Source organism: Ixodes scapularis, unplaced genomic scaffold (genome assembly GCF_016920785.2).
Source record: "Ixodes scapularis isolate PalLabHiFi unplaced genomic scaffold, ASM1692078v2 PGA_scaffold0__279_contigs__length_252992795, whole genome shotgun sequence".
NCBI lineage: Eukaryota > Metazoa > Arthropoda > Arachnida > Ixodida > Ixodidae > Ixodes > Ixodes scapularis.
The window spans coordinates 183346861-183364748 of record NW_024609835.1 but is presented as its reverse complement, the minus strand read 5'-3'; the positions used below and the strand labels follow the sequence as shown (position 1 = coordinate 183364748).

The following is a 17888-nucleotide window of genomic DNA, read 5'->3' as shown; positions in this document are numbered from 1 at the left end:
CAGAGCAGGCGCAACTGCCGATCGTCATGATTTAAAAGTGCGGCATCCTTAGCATTAGATTCGGTGTTAGGAAGCTCATGTAATGTTGCTTTGCTTTGTCGAAAACTGTTTAAAGTGGAGGACGGAAAAGCGTTTCTTGTGATTTCAGATAAAGCTTCAAATAACTGGCAACCATGATTTTAAGCCACAATAAGGTCAAGTGTCGCTACTCTGAAGCGTAGCTTATTTAATGACACTATTCATGCTCTTGTTCAAGAGGCTGGTAATACCTGGAGGGGCCATGACGTAAGCCCCGTGGATTCCACAAGCCACTACCTTTTGACACCTGCCTCTTCTTCATTGTTCCCGCTTGTGCCAGTAAATAAGCTGCGGTTCCGAGTAACGACACTTGGCTTAAAATTGTGGCTTAAAATCATGGTTGCCAGTTATATGGAGCTTTATCTAAAATCACAGGAAACGCTTTTTCGTCCCTCACAAATGTTTAAACAACCCGCGACAGAGCATTGCAATATTGCATCAGCGTCCTAGCACCGCATCTAATGCTGAGGAAGTCGTACTTTTGGATCATGATGATCGGCAGTTGCGTTTGCTCTGAGCAAGACCCAAAATGGCGGCGCCCAAACCAATTTTGGGGAACTGAGTGCCGATACTTTAAAGCTCATGTAGTGACTCTAGGCATAAAGTGAACTCGGGTGTATTATTTTCCTCTTCGTCTTTATTGTTTATTGATTTCAATCATATCGAATAATGAACGCATTATATCACGCTATGCTTGTGTAATGATTTGTCTTAGATTTATTAGCCTGACCCAATACTTAAACCATTCATTTATCGATAGTAAATCTTCCAATATATTTTTTAAATGTGAAGGTAAAAAGACACGGAGATTGATGATGATACAGATGCCAACGCCGCCCTCGGAAATTTTTTGAACACTAGAAATCAGCAGTTTGTCTGCCATCCGCCAGGTTGCGCAACAAAACACCCAAACAGTTTTAATTGGTTTTAAAATTAGCTAAGCTCTACACCTATTAAGAAACCGAAGCAAGATCATTGTGAAAATTTAATACATCGCAATGTATATCTATTCCAAACAATAAATGTTATTAAATGCCAATAAATCTGTTTGATGTCCAAAACAGATATGCGTCAAAAACAGGTAAGTTTGAAGGGCCCCTGGAGCGTTATGACTTTGAAAATGAAAAAAAGCCATCGTCCACCTCTTGGGCAACCATTGTAGCTCTAAATGTTATCAAAGATTTTATCATAGTTGAATTATTTCTTCAGCGGCATTTGAACTATCATGTGTCGAAGCACAAAAAAGTGCTACGTTTGATATAAAATATTTAAACAAAAAAATTTTACACAACATTAAATTTTTTTCTGCATATTACCGATTATAAGCACTACATCTGTAGCTAATTTCATTGCCCTAGCGCTTGTCATTAAAAACATATTTGTGCTGAAAAATGTCAATTTTAGAGCAATATTTCGAGGGATGAAAAAAACAAAGTAGCGCAAATATCAAAAATGTGGATCGTTAGATTCTGCTCCGACATCATCTTAACAAAAGTGCTATATTGGAATCGTGCTATCTTTAATGGATCGTTCATAAAACATGAACCAGCGGAGCAAGTGAGGGTCCGCGCCATCATATTCGCAACGCTACAAATGTGCATGAACAGTAAAAACCAACACATACATAATATCAAATGAAAAAGGATTGCATTGCCTTTCGAAAGACATCAATCCCACAAAACAGTATTCAAAAGGAGATGAGTAATGGCCTGCCAAAAAGTACCTAAACTGCCACATTCAGTGGGACCGTGGCCTTAATGATCGACTGAAGCACAAGTATAAAACACTTTTTGACATCATTTTTAGCATTGCAGCCGTGAATCTTATCACTTCGTCGTCTGTAAAAAACTTTTTTCTTACCGTTTTTTTTCAGTCTTGGCAATACCCAGATATCTCACGGCTAGAAGTCTGGGCTATACAAAGCATGTTTCAATATGGTCCCCTCAAAAGACCTTTTGCCAAATTACTCGAGCATCAATGAAAATGCTGGGGGTGTAAGCCTACGTTTCGCTCACGCTCGCCTTTTCTGTATAAAGTATTCGAAGCAAATAGTCAAAATAAGGCTTTGTCGAATGAGCGTGCAAGATTAATTTTGTTTTAGGCTTTCCCTTTGGAACACTAACTGCCGCCGACCCTAGCACCTTTAGCGCGCGTAAATACACTCGCAGCATGCTCCTTTGCGCAAGGTAATAGACTTATTCCAAAACTCAGAGCGCGTCATCGCGGCGTTATGCCACGCTATCGCATTGTGAGAATCAGTGCGAAGCTTAAATACATACGGCTGCGCTGCTGGCACACAGCTTTCTAGGATGCATCGCACGCGGTGACGGATTTATGGCGATATTCTATTTAGCAAAGTGCCCATAGATCCTTTCCAAAATGCAGCCTTGCCACCTCGATAACTATTTTTATCATAGACCATGCGACGAGGAACTGAGGGAGAACAAGAGACCAGAGCGCGCGGGGACGTCAGAACGCCGAGCTCCGGTTGGAATGATTAGTAAGACGCCAAGATATCTTTCTTTGTCTCCACTACACACGTCGAACGCGTTCTAACGCAGAACGCCAGCGTCTGGTGTTTGACTGTAGCATTCGAACGCGTTTGACCAGTGCAATGGAGACAAAGGCAGCTAGGTGTAGGTCTACACCTTAATCATTCCAACCAGAGGTCGGCGTTTTGATGTCCCTAGCGCTAGGGTGCCTGCATGTCTGTCTGTCTCACGGTGAATACATCCATTGTTGCCCTGAATGTGCCAGCGCGTGACGCTCTCGCGCACTCGGTGCGTGGCTTGGGCGGTAAAATGGCGTCTCTGCATTAGCCAAGGCTACGCGCTCGAGCTGAGTGACACCGGATTGCGCGCGCTTCAAATTGCATAAAAAACGATTGGGCGGAAAAATGGCTGAGATGTCACCACTCAAGCAAAAGCGCGTGTGTGTATGAAGGCAGAGTGCCTTCATACACACACGCGCGCTTTGTCCCCTTATCTGCCTCTTCTTCTCAGCGCATATAATCTGTTTGCTAAGGGCTGCCGTTTGATGGCTGATGAAGGAAAAACTTGCAGAGAGGCTGCAGTGTACTAGAATACTTGGGTAGGGTTGGGATCGGAGCGGCTCGCCTGAGGCGCGTGGTATTTATCGGGACAGGTGTTGACACCAGCGCGTTACCCGGAAGGTGTGCGTATGCGCGGCTGCAGGCGCCGAAATGTGAATTTTTGTGCCACTTTGGTAGAGTGCACATAGGATTTCTGATACAGCTACGACCTGCCAGCGGTTGTACCGCGGTATTAATTACGCTGCGGAACGACCGATGGCAAAATGATACTTCAATGTATTGGACGGTACAAGCTACATTACTCTGCCTTCACATAAAAACAATTCCGGCATTAAAGAATCCTATTACAAGTAGTTTCAGCGTAGAATTAACTGCGACTTCCAGTTCGTCGGATGTTGAGCATTTTAAATGAAATGCCCGTTTCTTTGTCACTCATTCTTGTGTTCATTTATGTGACGAACCACCCAAACGACGCTCGCAAAGAAATGAGAATCTTACATTTCTTCATGGCTGCCACGACCTTTCGAGGACCACCCGACGCTCCCTTGTAAGAAATGGCTTATAAGCCGTGACAATTTTTATCGCGTTTTAACATTGAACTCAAGTCCAAAAACTGAGAAAACATGGGCTGAACAAGTAATGCTTTATAAGGTTCAAAGGAGAAAACAAAAAACTATTTCACATCATTTAGAGCAGGAAACAACAGCACAGGTAAGTCAGGCAAGGTAAAAGTTGTAATAGTTCACAGCACGGCATTGAAAGATATAGCTACAATGTGCAGCGTATTGTCCTCTTGAGGGTAAACCATTTGAAATCCACACGATCATAACAATACATCTAACCAACGGCGGCTTTCTGACAGCCAGTTAAGTCTCGCCTGAGCTGGGTGTTCGAAGTAAAAGACCCATGGGGTCGTTTCTGATTCACGCAGACAAACTGGGCGTTTTTGTTTTATTATTTACAGAACTTTACATATTTTGCAAAAAAGGAGGGGCCAGATACATGGATGCCGTGTTTACTTATATATGTGTAGGGCTCGGTGAAAAATAAGTGGGCGAATAACCGTTGCAATGCTTAATAATTAACCAAAGTTCGTTAATTAAATTGTTCAATAACGGTTTAATTGGCCACGTTGCAATTGCAGTTTTAAAGGGAGTCATTATTAAAGGCTGACACAATTCCGACAAGTCGCAAAAAGGCAACAAGGTTCGCGATATTCATCGTTAAACGTTTGCCTTTCTTCGCATAATCCAGAAACCGCGTGATGATAATCATACGCAGAATAGTGACGTAGTTGTTTTGAGGTGTGCTTGGCATACCACGTACTCGTCTTGAGGTATACTTGGCATACCAAATCAGGTAAGTTGTCGAGACAAAAGAACACCGCCCTTTCGATGTTGACATTTGTCAGACTTCGGCTCAAGGGCACTCTCTAAAATAGCAACATCGTTGAAGCTGCTAAACTTCTGAACAGCCCAGCAAGAAGTTAGCACACTCAGGGAGCCTAATGTGTCGCGATCGATGCTTTGTGGCATAGTGGCAGGAGCTTCGCTGTTCACCACTGGCGACAACGGGTCAGTTTCGCGAGCGAGCCCCGACCGCTTTGCAACGATGAGCTTTGGTGGATTTGCCTTCCACTTCCTTTCCTCACGTCCTGCGGGACGGTAGCCACTCAAGGTCTTGCGGTACACTTGGCAGCAGAGTCGGCTCCGCGTCTGGCGTAAACGCGGGGTGTCCACGAGGAATCTTCACTTCCTGTTCGCCGATTATGTGGACGTAGTCTAGAGGGATGAAGCGGGGCTCGAAGTGCGGCTCGCAGACAGTGTTTGTTTCTTTAAGACGCTTGTCCGATCGTTGCAGATTCTTTTCCCAAAGATCTCTTGTGGCTCTGTTCTTTGGAACGCCAATAAGGAACACCGTTTTCACGCCTTTTACTCGGATGTAGCCCGTTTGGCATCCAGGTGCGCAGCAAGAGTTCTGTCGCCGTTTCGCCGACGGCATTTCGGCGCTACACTTTTGCGTTCGCCATTCGCAAAGCCACAACACACAAGATTCAAAACATATATTTCGATCGAACACGCGGAACTATAAAATCGTGGTCGGCTTACCGACGCGCACACCGCTCGAAGTAAAACAAAAGCAGTAACGTCGTGAGTGAGTGAGTGAAAGGACGTTTATTGACACTGGTGAATGGAGGAATAACGTCGTCGACTCCAAACGGATTTTCCGCCAAACTTGGCGGGCTGCGTAATTTTTCTGGGTAACTCGACTACAGCGCCACCACAAACTGTCAATACAAGCGCTCTCACGAGCTCCCATTGCTGAGCCCCTCCGATCCCAACACTACCCAAGTATTCTAGTACACTGTGAAGAGGCTTCGATGCGGAGCCTGCACATTCAAGGTATTAGTCCACTTTATTATCATTCTATTTCAGTTCGACGAAATTTACAAGCTTCTGGCGCTACGCGTTTGAAGGTGTCACGTGAATACTTGGAATGCTCGGCTTCAGCAGGCCCCAGACCACTCATTGCAATAAAATGGTCTGAATATTCTTAAGAGATTCACTCAAGTCAACGCATCCTACAGAGTAATATTTTCTGGACACACTTCAAACTGAAAAAAAAGAAACACCGTAACCTTCTTACGCCCAGTCGTTGTCGAATAAAAGCTTAATTTCAACCGCCATTAGCATACAAAAACTTGGATTGATACCCAGCAACAAAAGGTTCTATTGCACCCAATGCTCCAAATGCAACATCAAACACATACTGCAGGGCATTGTCTTGAGGTATAAATTGACGTCTCTGGAGTAAATCTAGTCTTTTTTGTTCATTACTTTCGCAATTGTTTTTTCAGAAGATTTGTGAAGTAAGAATCGTAGACTGCATATGTACAGTAGAACACAATGCTGCAGGCTTATGCAGTGAGCGCCAGCGAATAGCAAAATCATTACTTTACTTGCCAAAGGACTCACACGACGCTTTTTGGGATTGTGTCGAATTCGCGTAGTTCCATACACTTTACTGTTGGTTTGAGTCCAGGTCATAATTGCGAATCCACAATTCGTAGTGCGTCACAATCTAGATTATGAAATCAAATATCTTCTCCGATATTTTAATAGTTTCGGTGGCGTATACATTTGTACCGTGCAAAATCTCTTTACGCGGTGCGAAACGGAACGATGGCGTATACCTTCGCCTTTCGGCTAAAGTATACGCCACCGTAAAAAATCTCCAAACCGAAGAAGACATGATTCTGGGCGCAATTAAACAACTGAAGGAAAGGCAGAAAAAGACAGGCAAACGTGTCGAAAACCTAGAGCAGCATGTTTTAAAACTTGAAAGCTCAACCAGCGCACCAGCAACCAATATCAGCGAACAAGTTTTCACTTTGCAAAATGAAATCGGCGAACAAGTTTCTACTTTGCAGAAAGAAATATCCGGTCTGAAAATAAGATATGTAGACTCAAAGGCCCGACCGCTTAGATCAAATCTTCTGTTTCTCGGAATCAATGACACCGGAAAAGAAACGTGTTCAGAATCCGAGGAACATGTACGAAAATTTTGCCTTTATAGACTAGGGCTGGAAATCCAGTCGTCTGAAATTGAAAGGGCCCATCGCTTTGGCCGTTTTAGCTCAGATAAAAAAAAAACGCCCCATTATCGTGAAATTTTGTTTCTTCAAACAGAAAGCGGCTGTCTTATCGTCGGCCTATAAGCTAAAAGATAGCGGCATATCTATCAGCGAGGATTTTCCCCTTGATGTTCGTTTTGCTCGAACAAGACTTCTGGGTTTCGGTAAAGGGCAAACACACCGATTTGAAGTACGGTACGATTTTCTGATCATTGGCGACTCGGTTTACGTCCGTGATACTTCTGCTCATAAGGTTAAACTGCTGATAAGGTTAAACTGCTTGACCAACAAGTGACACCAGTTCCGCACAACAAAAACTCAGCAACAAATCCTACATGAAGCCAGCTCAAATTATTGAATGTAAATGTAAGAAGCCTTGTGAATAAAACCGAAGATCTGGAAGCACATGATTCTTCTCCATGGACCGGATATCATCGTACTAAGAAAAACATGGTTACACTCTAACATACTAAATGAAGAACTTATACCAACCGAATACGTAATTGTACGGAGATACAGGTTGACTAGAGCAGGAGGGGTTGCGATTGGCTCTAAAGAATAACGTATCATGTCAGCAGTTTGACCAGCAGGGGTCAGCAGAAATGCTTTGGTGTAAAATAACGATTGATAATACATATATTGTAATAGGCACTGTTAACAGACCCCCTGGCTACCACATTTCTTTCTTGGAAAATCCGAAAAGCTATATGCCGAGCCATGTGCACAGTCACGACAAAATTATTTTTGCCGGATATTTCAACCTTCCCTGTATGAGTTCGAAATGCTTGTCGCCAGGATCAACGGACCGTGAAAGCTCGGAGTGTTTATTATATCTTTTGTTTATATTTGGCTTAGAACAGCTCTTTTTATCATTCACAAGAATTCAAGGAGAATCGGAATCAATCCTCGATCTTACTTTTGTTAGCCATGAACTTTCGAATTCATCTGAAGTTTCTACTGAGGAAAGACTAAGCGACCACAAAAGCCTGCTTCTTACTCTTCCATTCAAAGCGGTCCCGTATAAACCGACAAATAAAGAAAACGTATTTGATTTTGACAAGGCAGGTGATAAATCCATCCTTGACGTTCTTGGAGAAAATTACGAGGGGTTTGTCTTGTTCTCATGTATCCTTCACGCAAATTTAAACACGCTGTGGAGTAAATTCAAAGACATTACAGATGAGGGCATTAGCCGTTTTGTTCCTAAAAGGATTATACACCCAGGCAGACGAGTCCTTGGATTTCTCGAGAAATAATACAGTTGGCCAGAAAGATTAATAGACTGAGAAAAGCTCGCAAAAGGGTTAAAACCCAGGCGCGAAGAAACAGGACGAAAAAAGAGACACGTACGACACGGACAGGCGCCAACTCCAAACTGATTTTTTGAAACATGAATCATCGTCAAACTCGATCCCGATCTCGTAAACACATGCAAGTGATAAAATTTCTTATCGCTCATTACACACATCCTTCTAGAAACATAATTTCTCTGTTTAACAGATAAAGAGATGGCATGCTTCCGCATCTGTCAGCCGCTTTGTCTATACAGAAAGCTTAGATTAGTCGTCTTTCCATTTTTTTCATTCCCTTTCTTGACAAACCTTGTGCGCTCAAACAGTTTTATTTGTTTTATAAGTTTATAAGTTCTATTGCATCCCAAAAGGACGCGCCCAAACCAACCGTCTCACACCCTCCCACGTCTTGTCGTGGAACATAAAGGTAAAATTAAACATGCTAAATTTCATTACCATAGCACAACCCTCGTCAATTTTATAAAAAAAACGTCACCTGCGAAATGTTGGCGTCACATTTCGCCGAAATGTGTCTCCCTAAACAGCTTTTCCGTCGACGGTTTTCTTACTCAGGATAACAAGACGATAGCAACGGGTTTTAACAGGTACTTTGCTTCTGTCTTTTCGATCGATACTGGTGAGGCTCCTATTTTTTCGCACTCTAATCATGACGCCTCTCTGAGTGATCTTGTCATATCAGAAGAAGGTGTTCTCAATTTATTAATCAATTTGAATTGCAAGAAAGCTAAGGGACCCGATATGCTACTGAATGCATTCTTGAAGCGGTATGCTCTATGGATAGCGAAATATTTGTGTATCATTTTTGAAAAATCATTCTCAAAATCAGTTTACTAAGTGACTGGAAAATAGCTAAAATACAACCAATTCACAAAGAGGGCAAAGAAACTTATCTGTCAAACTATCGTCCTATTTCAATAACATCTCAGATCTGCAAAATACTCGAACATATAATTGGAAAGCATATCACTGTCTTTTTTTGACCAACATCAAATACTAAGTCCGCACCAACACGGACTTAGAGGGGGCTACTCCACAACCATACAGCTCTTACTTACTGTCTATGATTGAGCTTCCGCGCTCACTAAAAACAAACAGGTGGATGTTATATTTTTAGATCTGGCTAAGGCATACTAAGCTGCTACATAAGCTTTATACTATATTAAAAAAGGTTAACTCCTAAATTGGCTACACGCATTTCTGACAAATAGGCTTCAAGTTGTTTCCTTTGGTGGTTCTGCCTCGAATAGACGCAGTGTTACATCCGGTGTACCGCAGGGTTCTAGTCCCTCACCGCTATTATTTTTACTGTTTATTAACGACTTATGTTCCAATATTTATGTAAATATTAAATTGTTTGCTGATGATTGTATTCTATATAGCATCGCTGATTACCCTGATGAGCAGCTCAAACTAAACATGTGTCTTTCTAAAGTTGCCGCCTGGTGCAGGACTTGGCAAATTAATTTGAACCCCGCCAAGTGTGTAACTTTGTCCATGACACTAAAGGAAAACCCTTACCTTTTTAGCTACAGCGTAGACGGACATACACTTAACAACGTCTTAGAGTACAAGTATTTGGGAATTACCATTTCAAATAACTTGTCCTGGAACTCCCACATTGCTTCTTTTACGTCCAAAGCTAGAAGCAGACTCTGGCAACTAAAACGATCACTTAAATTCGCAACACCTGAAGTTAAATTACTAGCATATAAAGCGTTAATTAGGCCAACACTGGGAAACGAACGTGTCGTCTGGAACACAGTAGTCAATATAAAAAAATTGAAAATGGCGCAGAGAAAGACCTTAAGATTTATTTTTAATAAATATGGGTGGTGCGATTCGCCGACATCATTAATGAAACAAACGGACCTGTCTCCTCTCTTCCACCGCGCGATAGCTGACAGGCTGAAAACTCTTTCAGATCATCACGGACAGTCCTCACATCAACACAGACAATACGTTTAGCTTCTCTACCAGAACTAACACTAGAGCTTCACACCCAAGATACATAAACAATTCCCAGGTCAGCATAAATTGGTTTAAAAATTCGTTTTTTTCACGAAGTATATCCGATTGGAATAGCCTTCACCCCAGCAGCACTAATTCAGATTCACTTGAAAACTTCCTGCACCGGCTGGCCGCCTTACAGCAAGCAACTTGCTCATTATTTCGAAATGTATTCATTTATATATATTTTTTGTAACCCTCTCCTACGATGCCCCTATGTTTGGGATAGCAGCATTGTGAAACAAAAATAAATAAATGAAAGTTTTCTTGTACGCCTGAACTTGCCTTTGGATCTGTTATTCTTCAAGACTCCTGGGCACCCACCTCGCGCACACGCGACGCATTTTTAGAATTTCTGTTGCAATGTGTTGAACTTGTTGAAAGGAGAGACCAAGTGAAACTAAAAGTTCACTTTAAGTTAGCCTTCTGTTGTTTTCAGGAAGTTTCAAAACCTTGGCAACGTTGACATCCGCAACCGCAGTGGATGGCTAAGCGTAACGTGCTTCGTCATTTACTTGTCTAAAAAAATTTTCACTACAGAAACACTGCAACAGGTTAAATTGCTTGAACACTTATGCTTCCTTTAAGTAATATAAAAGCCAAATTCTGAAGCTTTATTTTATTTTTTCTTCAACACGACGTAGGTAGCAGTCGAACCTCAGAAACATCAATATTTCGTTGGGAAATGAAAGAAAACATAGTTTAAACTGAATTTAACGATAACAAAAGAAACCTGATTTTTGGTTATGAGGAAGCAATGGAATGTCGTGACGGCATCGGCCTCCCGATGGCAGCCCCGTTATATGGGGTGTTGGCTCACTATAGTACTGATTACCTACGCCAAAACAAAAAACCGAATGTTTGGTGAAGAAAGCCAAAGCACAGCACTTGGACTCACTCCTCCAGAAAATCGCTTCCCCTCATTCTTTAATGTCACTGATGTCGAGGCTTGATGAGCCTTCTTTTTCAACATGGCGCGCGATGCTTTAAACGTGGTTTTCGCCGAGGAACAGTGATGTTTCGAAGTGACCCGGGTCTACGTCGCAGATCTGTTGCGGTGTCCGCTTTTGTGCACGGTAACTTCTGTGCTATGATGTGAGAATTCAGCGATCGTCTCGCCGTCCAACTTACTCGCCGTCGACGTGCTAAATGCTCCGCTTGGACTATCCTTTTCTTCATTCGTTTAGTGTTTCACATTGAGACAAATAGCGTCGCAAAATCGTGTCGATGTGAGCGTGTCTTCGTAGTAGTTTTTGTGTCATATTATAAGAATTGTACAGCCGTTTCTGTGTGTTTTTTTCTCGCTTACAGAATCGCGTAAGCTTCGCCCGACGAGAGCAGCGCACGCTTCCTCCAAGCCGATGACTTCGCTTCGTTCGTTTAGTTTTTCCCCTGTGACAAGGAATGTCGGCAAATTGTTGTGATGTGCGCGCTTCTTCGCGGTGGAGTGACAGTACTATAGTCGCTCCACTATCGATGCCATACAGTGCGTGAAATACTTGATTGATGTCACCGCCGTGCTGCCTCACCGGACTACGCCTGCTTCCATGCTCGCGTTAAATGAGCACAAAAGTGCTTTTGGAGTTCCTCGTTTTATTGTCATAACTCAATCTACGAGGTCTAGCCCCGCTCGTTAACTCGGGAACTCATCACTCGCGAGTGGCTGACAAGCGCCGTCCGCCGTTTTACCGTATTCAGCCAGGTTCTGAAGCGCCATCTTTCATTCTGCACCAATGGTAAGTGTCGGAATCTTTTATCACTTGTTTAATACTAACATCGGCCACTCACGAGTGTAAGTTCGTGTCTTTTATGATGCTGAGAGCTCGTAGATTGAGCTATGCTCATTTTCCGCCTGATGACGTCATAGAAGTGTCGTGCTGGCCGTGTTTGAAAATTTACTCGATCTTACTCCAGGGTAAAGGTTATTGGCCTTGGCGTTTTAAAACATAGCCGCCTCCAGCGTTCGAACCATCGGATTTATTTTGGGTAAGATTTGAAACACTACCGCTCTCACCAGTCGTGATCCTGGCTGCGTCCCAACAGCTGTGGTGCATGTGGCAGACGCCTGTTCTGCTGCAGGTCGCTCTCTAGTGTGGCAGTCCACGGAAGCTTCGGCAGCTAAAAGTTGGGACTCATTACAAAGTCGACACTCGCGTTCGCTTGTGCTGCTCGCTGCTCCCCCTTAGCATTTCTACGACCAACCTCCAGGAACGCGACATGAACAGCATGACACTTCGGCCTCTTTGACGTTATTTGTTGCCACTTCGGAACCACTTTTGGGGTATGGGCAGCATAGAGTTATGCCTCAAATTTTACCCGAGTAACGTGTCTCCTACGTCAGTGGGAGACACGTTACATCTCCACGTGACATCGCAAGTAAACGATCCGCGATTCGATTTTGGAACGGCCGGGATAATCACCTGGATGCTATGCGGATTTGGTGGATTGGTGTCGTATTGGGCTGTGGCAAAAAGAAAACAAAGCAGCGATACCAAAAAATAGCAGACGATCTCCTGTGATCATGGCGAAAGCACTCGAAAAGACGATAATATTATTGACGACGCGGTGTTTTCTGAGCTAACTCAACAGGCTTCTTTTGCTCATCTTCCTTTTGGCTGTATCTTGAGATCAAAAGTACTTACTCCTTTCGATTAGACATCAGAAATTTGTTTTTATTAATCACCGCGATTGCTGTATATCTGGTTCAGGTGCCATAAACGCTTATGTTCCACGCGTCGTAATTGGCACCGAATGCGTTTTGCGGAAAATTGCTTCCACACGGTAGCGGTTCAGCCCAGGGGGCTTTCTCAAGAGTGATACGCAACTTACGTTAGCTTTGACGCGAATATGACTTCAAAATCTAAAAAAAACAACTTTCAAACTGCTTTAGGCGACATCTTGGAGAGGGAGATGGGGCGCGGTTGTTGACTGATCATATACATGAAATCTTCGAAGCCGCCTTTACTGCTTTACAATCATTATCCTGTCATTACTCACCCTCTCGAAGAAACCAAAAATGCTTCCACACCATTTACTGCGTTCGAACATTTTCAACTTTGAAAGTGAGAATACGGCATCCTCACCAACGCCGAGGGCCAGGATACTGAGAAGCTCCTGTTTAGGCTCGCGCCCTTATAATAAGAGGTATTGTCCGCTTCCCAACGCACGACCGTGGCAATGTTTTGGGTCATACCCTAGACGTATTTCTCTGCCGGAACCCTGCCCAATTACTATCTGTGTCTGACACTCCCCCGCTATCTAACTCTGACCACATTATTGGAATCTCCTCCTCCTGGAACTTCAGCTGCACAAGAAAACGAATAATCTCAAAGCAGGCAATCTTGTTTAACAAGGACGGACGTGACTCACTGAAACGCTCTGTTGCCCTGGCTCCTTGGTTTCTCTGCACGGACTTTCTGACGGACCACAACCCATGGGACCTATTCTATGATATGTTCTGGGCTGCATGCAGAGACTCTACGCATACTATGATCTCTTCCAAACACAAGAAAGGCAAACCATGGATAACTGGACTCATCAAGCAGCTATCAAGCAAGACTAGGCGCTTCTTCAAAAGGGCCTCAAAAACACAGGATGCAACTCATTGGGCGGCATACAAGGATCTCTTCAGACAGCTGAAAAGGGAGATAAGAGTATCCTATCGGAATTATCTCTGCTACATGGCAAGCCAGGCAAGAACATGCCCCAGACGTTTCTGGCAGTTCTACGGATCATTACAACATAACAGTGTTGCTACCCAGTTTCAAATAGGAGGTACATACACTGACAATGCTCAGGTCCTCGCCAACTCCTTTGGCCAACACTTCAGCGATGCGGTGCCCGAGTTTAACAACTCCTGCCCTCCTCCCCAAGTTGATAGTCCCCCTGCTGAGAAGCACAACCGCACACAGTCAATTCCTGTTTTCGTCCCTCCACCCGTTACCACCGAGGACGTTGCGGCTGCCATCTCCCAGCTGAAACCTGGCGCCTCCCTGGCCCAGATGGCATTCCTCCCTTCCTGCTGAAGGCCTGCGCTTCGGCACTCTCGTCCCCATTGGCAGACCTGTACAACTACTCCTTTTCCAGGGCACTCATCCCTGATGTCTGGAAGCTAGTGCATGTGACCCCTGTCCACAAAGGAACGGGGAAACCACTGAACTCTCTCGAAAGTTACCGGCCAATAAGCCTCACCTGCATCCTCTGCAAAATATTTGAAACCTTAATTTGTAGTAAAATCTCCACGCACCTAGAAGTCAACAACCTTTTATGCAGCTCTCAACATGGCTTTAGGAAGGGGCGGAGTTGCGAAACTCTGCTCTCTCTCCTGCACCACGACCTGAGCAGTGCCCTGGACAGCTCGAAGGAAGCAGATGTGCTGTCCATAGACTTCTCGAAGTCCTTCGATAGTGTGAACTATGATTACATTCTTACCAAGCTCCCAGGCTTTGGGATCTCCGGAGCAACCCTTAAATGGGTATCGAACTTCCTGGGTAATCGCCGTCAGCGAGTTAACTTCCACGGTGCCTTTAGCCAATGGCACAATGTCAGAGTGGGTGTGCCTCAGGGCTCTGTTATAGGGCCACTCCTCTTCAACCTCTACATCAACGACCTTGCGGTCGACATACAATCTAACATTCTTCGGTATGCAGATGATCGCATACTGTACCGCATAATCCACTCCTCTCCCGACCGCCAAATCCTGCAGTCCGATCTGCGCAGGATCTGCATGTGGTCAGAAGTCAACGGACTGCTCCTCAACCCAGACAAAACTGTGTATCTTAAAATATCAAGGAAAAGGAAACCCGTCGACGTCGTCTACAATGCACAAGGGAAGCGCATACAAGAGGTCACAGACACTAAGATTCTTGGTGTTTTGTTTGACAAGACCCTGTCCTTTAGAAGGCACGTTGACTACGTCTGTAAAAGGGCGAGCAAACTGAGAGGCTTCATATCCAGGACAACAAGAGAGATGCCAAGCCATGCGTTTTGTACATTGTACACAGCTCTTGTACTGCCGGTTTTGGAGTATTGCTCCTTTGTCTGGAGCCCCCACCAGGTTGACCTACAGAGGAGACTAGAGTCGACGCAAAGAAAGGCCACAAAGACAGCACTCTACTTGCAGGACAAGAGGGCAAGCAAGCTACCCTATGAAAGGCGGCTGCAATCCCTCCGGTGGTCCAGACTTGATAAACGCCGACTGTTCTTCAGACGGGTCCTCCTCTACAGGTACCTACATGGTGTCTGTCCCATCCCCGATGGTTACTTGAGGAGGTCTAGGCGAGACGCCTCGAAACTTGAACAGCGTTTTGCCCGCACCATTAGTGCCTCTACCTCACTCTTTGTCCAAGCGCCTACCCTGTGGAATCACTTACCAGATGCTGCTCGCCAGGCCCCAAGCGTAGACGAATTTAAAGATCTGGTGCGGAATCACCACGACATTTACTCTCTTCATTAGACTAAGTATTCTCACCCTTGTGTAAATTACATTCCCACATCTCCATTTCATCTGTTAACGTGTGGCCGAGGAGGAAATCAGGATATGTATGCACGGGCTTCTGACTTTTGATTGCCTCAGGCTCTCGGTCGTATGGTTGTTTTAGCCAATAAACACCTTTGAACCTTTGAACCTTTGAACCTTTGAGTTTTCATAGACCGTGGTTCGCCCTCCACTAAGCCCTCCGCAACCAAGAAGCCGCTACTGCGGCGGCGCGCCGATGGCCTTGACTGTAGAGTTCCGGCTATCGTAGCGGGTTGCGAAAAGCGTTGCAGGACGGCGAAAACGATCCCTAGCAACAAGTATACCTTTTCGGGTGAGGTGCACGGTCTGGGTGTAATGCAGCCAATTCGTGCTTTGAAAACAAAAAATTGCAATAACCACAGATAAATGGCTGCACCTTAATGGTTGTCATTTCGAACGTCTGCCACCAAAGCAAACGGAGCAAACAAGCTTTGACGGCTGTCGGCTGAAAAGCAGACGACAAACAGATCACGTGACGTATTTACTAGATTTGATCCGACGTTACCCCCCGATAGAGGAGTGTAGCGTAAGTAGTTACTCCGGAGTAAACAACCCGCTTCTGGAACGCGAGTTCTGACGTCATCGAGTAAGCGCAAGTAAGTTTTGAAACGCCACATTACTAAACCTTCTCTCCTGGGTCGGAAACGCCACATTACTAAACGTTCTCTCCTGGGTCGGATCGAGTAAATTTTGGGCACAGCCTAGGACGCTAAACAGACCAGTCGAAGACGCGCTCCAGGCACCATACTTTAATAAATGAGGGATGCCTAGTGATATAGTGCCTGGAAAGCGCTATTTTTTTTTCATCCGTAAAGCTGGTGCCCTCGCCGAGTCTGGTCGTTGTGATCAGTCGGATGGTAAATGAGTTAAGCAGTAATGGCCTCGTCCTACCGATGCCGCGTATGAAAGTGTTTTGCCGTCCACTTCGATAACAAGAAATAGGAATATTCCGCCATCTTGCGCCCGAAACCGACGTTGTCAATGTCACCCTATAGCCAATGTCGCGGAGCAGACGACACACTACTTTCCTGCAGCCGTCAGCATCCATTCATTCATCATCTCGGTGGTTTCGGTCTCGTCATTCTCGTGGTTCCGCCGTTCTGCTTCTTCCGCGTGCGTTTATTGTGATATCGTTACCTTCGAAACAATTTTCGGTAAGTTATGTCGACGAGTTTATGTCGGGATGCCAAAACACTGTGTTAAAGAAAATTTTGAGAACAGACTTGTGAATTGTGAGACGCCGGTAAACAGGTCTCGCCCGCCCGCTCTTTCCCACCTGGGCTTCTGTGGAAGGTGATTGATTGCTTGTGCGGCAAGCATTTTCGGGTTGACGACTACCTCAGGAACACCAGTGTGCTGCAGAGTGTAAATTGACAGAACAGGGACAACCGGTTGACCCCAGGAGTTCTGCCAAGTGTATTCTCCAAAAAGCGTACACCGCAGAACAGCTTGCTCTCGGAAAGGTGGTCGGACATAGTTTTGTCATATACCTCGAACGACTCGGCCATTCCGCCGGCTCTGTGATCTCACGGGGATAGGTTGTTACATCCCTCGGGTGCTCTGACTAAGCGATGTAGAATCACGTTGATGTCACCAAGGGTTAACGCTCATAACTACGGTAGGCTTGGCGCTAGGGAGCCCGATGACGTTGTGGGAAAATCGCGGGCGCGTTGGATATCCCGAGACGCACCGCGTTCTTCGATGGCTGATTTTAAAGCTCTCGCCAGAATCGAAAATTTAGAACGAAAAATACAGCCATAAATTTGAAAAACAAGCTTGCGATTATTATCAGGAGAAAGAGTCGATCATGTTTAACTTATATCCGCACGTGTAAGATATATTTACAGTTCTGATTCAGCTTCCCTTTAAAGAATTACTGCAACAAAATTCTTGCGCCTAATTTATTGTCTACATGTCAATCACGCCTTGGCGGTAAAGAGACCAAGACAGTATTTAAAACGAATAAACCCAATGTCGATTCGTCAAACTACTGTTAAAATAGCGCCACTCCGCGGAAGTAGGGCGGCAAGCTGCGTATACTCATGAGGCCTGCCCAACGGGCCTATTCAACACCTGCCCGAAGCGGGGAACGGGCATCCCGAACGGCCAGGTTGTAACTAGTGGACTTCACATCGGTTGTGAAGCTCACAACCAAGTCAGCTTTCCTGCCCGTTTGCCCGCGAAGGTAATTGCGTGACGTCTTGAACACGCTTCAGGCGCCGGATCTTCCGAGATGCATCGTGCTCTCCGACGGCTGATCTTTAAGCGCTGGCTTGAATCCGCCGT

The 17888-nt window shown here is 44.8% G+C and overlaps 1 pseudogene; it reads left to right on the top strand.

The window, feature by feature from the left end:
• The window catches only part of LOC115312133, a 131506-nt pseudogene that overhangs the window by 92985 nt on the left and 20633 nt on the right, over positions 1–17888 (top strand).